At 35.8% G+C, this 4,237-nt stretch overlaps 1 pseudogene; it reads left to right on the forward strand.

Moving 5' to 3' along the window:
* Positions 1–2,103: 2,103 nt before the first annotated feature.
* Positions 2,104–3,701, forward strand: LOC128048153 (olfactory receptor 6C2-like; annotated as a pseudogene).
* The last annotated feature ends 536 nt before the right edge of the window (positions 3,702–4,237 follow it).

The raw sequence follows: 4,237 nt of genomic DNA on the forward strand, positions 1-4,237 counted from the left end.
TCTAGTCAAGGCTATGGTTTTTCCAGTAGTCATGTATGGGTGTGAGAGTTGGACTGTGAAGAAAGCTGAGTGCCGAAGAATTGATGCTTTTGAACTGTGGTGTTGGAGAAGATTCTTGAGAGTCCCTTGGACTGCAAGGAGATCCAACCAGTCCATTCTAAAGGGGATTAGCCCTGGGTGTTCTTTGGAAGGAATGATGTTAAAGCTGAAACTCAAGTACTTTGGCCACCTCATGCGAAGAAATGACTCATTGGAAAAGACTCTGATGATGAGAGGGATTGGGGGCAGGAGGAGAAGGGGACGACAGAGGATGAGATGGCTGGATGGCATCACCGACTTGATGGACGTGAGTCTGAGTGAACTCCGGGAGTTGGTGATGGACAGGGAGGCCTGGCGTGCTGCGATTCATGGGGTCACAAAGAGTCGGACGCGACTAAGTGACTGAACTGAATTGAACTGAACTGATAGTTGATATATACCACCTCTATATAGTTGATATACCACTCTACTTTGTTTTTGTTTTGTTTTTTGACTCTGTTTTTTGACTGGAGAAATGTCCACTGACAGTCAAACTAATTGTTGATAAGTATCAACTTAATATTACCATTTTGTTATATGTTTCCTTCTGTTTTGTAATTCTTTTTTCCTTTTGTCTTTTGTTCGCTCATTTTGTGACTGGATGATTTTCTGTAGTGATATACTTAGATTTCTTTCTCTTTCTCTTTTGTGTATCTATTACAGGTTTTTGCTTTGTGTTTACTCTAAGACTTATAAAAAAACTTACATTTGTAATAGTCTATTTTAAGTGAATAACAACATAAATTTGAAGGCATAATCTCAGTTTTATTCTTCCTCCAAAACAATACGTTGATAAGTTTGGATTAGTTCTTTTTCTTCTCTGTCATTGTAACAGTTAAGATCTTTATTTGAGATAGACATGGGTTAATTTTTTTCAAATTGCTTTCAGTTTTATGTACTTCCTTCCATCTTTCTTGACTGAAATTGTTTTTGTTTCTGAATGTCTAAATTAACATGTTTCTAAGTAGCAAATCTCTGTGAAAATTGTATGAAACATTATGATAGAAATGTATGATAAATGTATGATAAAAATTGCATGTGGAAAACCATAAAAAATTTTATGTTGATGAAATTAATCCTGAGGTGTGGAAGAAAATACTGATGGAACAAATCTACCTGAAAAGCTAAAGGCATTTTTTATTTCTTGTGAAGGCTGAGTTTTGCATGTATATTCACCAATGAACATAATTAATAAACAATGTTAAGATTATAGTACCAATGTTATGCAATGAATCTAGTAATGCAAGGAGTAAAGGCTAACTTTTTAAAAAAGAATTACAATTTATGTGTGAGAGAATCTGATCCATGAGTTTCTCATGCAGGAAAATTTTGTTGCTTGCTTTTAGATTTATTTTAATTAACAGTATTTAAAATTTCTATTTCTAAAGACATTTAGATATCTACTTTTTTACAGGCCATAGACCATTTCTAATCATCAAATTTATTAACCAAGAATTATAATGTATAAAAAAGCTAAATACATTTTTGAGATTATCAAATTGGCTTTAGAAAATAAAAAAATTCCACTTATACAGTGCCCTTAAGGATGAAGTGGCCCTTAATAAGGGAGTTTCTCTGCTCACTATATTGTTGCCCCTGAGAAATGATATATCTCCTGTGTATCATTGTAAGATTGTTATTATGCCTTATCTCGTTTAACTCTCACAATAATGCTACAATGTAGTATTATCATTAAACTCATCATATTAAGGAGGAAATTGGGAGCACTGATTGGTTAAGTGACTTTCCCAATGTTGCTCATATAGTAGATGACAGAGATATGATTTGAAACCACAAAAAACGCTGCTAGCTTCCATGTGGTGTATCAGCTCTTCTGTGGTCCATTCAGTGGAGTTTGAGGTCATCATATCATGAAAGATGAATTATCAGGTTATAGAAGGAAATGCATGTGATTGGTTTAATTGTTATTTGTAGTTATTTTGATCCTATGATATTTTGAAATTGTTCCTCATATCCAATTTCTGTGTTTTTTATCTGAAGATTGGGCAATATACAGAGTCAGTGATGAGAAACCATTTAGCAATAACAATATTCATCATATTGGGTTTGACAAATGACCTACAACTAGAGATTTTGGTTTCTATCTTCCTGTTGGTAACATATATGTTTAGTGTCATTGGGAATCTGACCGTAATTTCTCTCATCTTTGTGGATTCTTGTTTTAAAACAGCTATGTTTTTTTTTCTTCAAAATTTCTTTTTCTTAGAAATCTCATTCACAATGGCCTGTGTGCCCAAATACCTCTGCATCATATCAAGTGGGAACAAAACCATTACCACCAACGCCTGCTCCAGCCAGATTTAATTTTTTCTCTTGGCTGTGATGTCCTATGACCACTATGTAGCCATTTGCAAACCTCTGCATTATATGACCATCATGAGAGTAGAGTCTTGGAAATCTTATCCTCTGTTGTTGGGTATCTGGCTTCTTGATTATCCTTCTACCCCTTGGCCTGAGCCCCTACCTGGAATTCTGTGACTCTGTTATTGACCATTTTTTCTGTGATGCTTCTCCAATACTGAAGAATTTATATTCTGATACATGGTCCTTAGAGCAGCTAGTTATATTCTGTGCTGTGTTGACTTTTTTATAGTGACCCTTGTGTGTATAGTTCTGTCCTACATATGTATCATTGGATGATTCTAAGTTTATCTTCTGCCCAGGAAAGGAAAAAAAGCCCTTTTCCACATGTTCTTCCCACATGATTGTGGTTTCCATTATCAATGGCAGTTGCATTTTTATGTATGTGAAACCTTCAGATAAGGATGAAGTGGCCCTTAATAAGGGAGATTCTCTGCTCACTATATTGTTGCCCCTGAGAAAAAAATTTTTCATTTATCCCCTGAGAAATAAATAAGTAAAGTGCTCTTTCTATGGCATTCTTAAAATATTTGCATTTCATTCAAAGAAGTAGTAGAACAGCATACTGGGAATTCAGTCAAATTATGCTCTCATTCCCCCTGCTGCAGCAGGGTCCCTAATAGAGCCTTGCCTGAAAAAAAAAAAAAAAAAAAGAGAATCAAACATGTATCATGAGAATATAGATGGAAATTGAAGTCATGAGAATGACACATTTTGATAGGCATGAAACAGAGTTGAGGAGAAAGAATGCTGAAGGACCCAGCATAAAGGCATGAGCATTTCTCCTCTTCCCTGAAACTGCTAAAACCTCTCTCTTCTTAATTTGGAATTCAGCCAGTTCTTCTTAGTCATTTCAAATATGCATCTGTCATGAGACTTGTGTGTCACTTTTGGTATTTATCACTTCTTTCTCATTTTTGCTGCACATTCTGTTTCGAGGAGTCTTCCCTTTTCAAGAGGAAAATACATGAATTTTCAGGAAATGTAAAGCTCTCTTCTTCCTCAGACAGCCTTGTCAATATGTTGCAATATAGCCTTTGAAGGTTATTGATAGATGTCCTCCTTGAGTAACTGCTCAAAGAACAACTAGAAAAGCCAAAATAAAACACAAAAACCATTGGCTTAAAGTAATCAGGTTGCTGCTGAAACAAGATTCTGCAAATGGTGGAACTGTTGAAGAGGCAGTTGATTGTATGCAGCTGCTTCTGCCCTTAGAGGCATTTTCAGGTTCATGGCTGTGATGGATTAAAGATTGCTTCACATTATTTAATGTCAGCTTCTCCATCAGGGCACAAAAGCTTTCTTTTCTCTGTTTTGGCTTGGCTGGTTTTATACTCTGCTAGTCTATAATCTGTGATAAGAGTGTAGTGGAAGTGATGCAACAATGGTTGATCAGCCTACAATAGCCCCAGAACTGGGATCCTTGAGATTAACTGTCATTTTGTCAGGATTTTGGACCACCTCAGTTGACATTTGTGCACCTATTGACACAAAGCAACCCAGTAATCAGCTGGTAATCAAAATACGTGATGGACATTTTACATACTCAGGTGTTTATAGCTGATACTCTGAATGTCTTTTGGAACTAAATGTTTTAAGTAGGTGAAATATTTCTACTGTTTATATGGGATGTTCCCAGTAAGCAACTCCCATCATTTGGATAATGGTATGTCAATAACCTCAGATATACAAATGACACCACCCTTTTGGCAGAAAGTGAACAGGAACTAAAAAGCCTCTTGATGAAAGTGAAAGAAGAGAGTGAAAAAGTTGGCTT

The sequence above is a fragment of the Budorcas taxicolor genome, chromosome 5 (assembly GCF_023091745.1).
Source record: "Budorcas taxicolor isolate Tak-1 chromosome 5, Takin1.1, whole genome shotgun sequence".
Lineage (NCBI taxonomy): Eukaryota > Metazoa > Chordata > Mammalia > Artiodactyla > Bovidae > Budorcas > Budorcas taxicolor.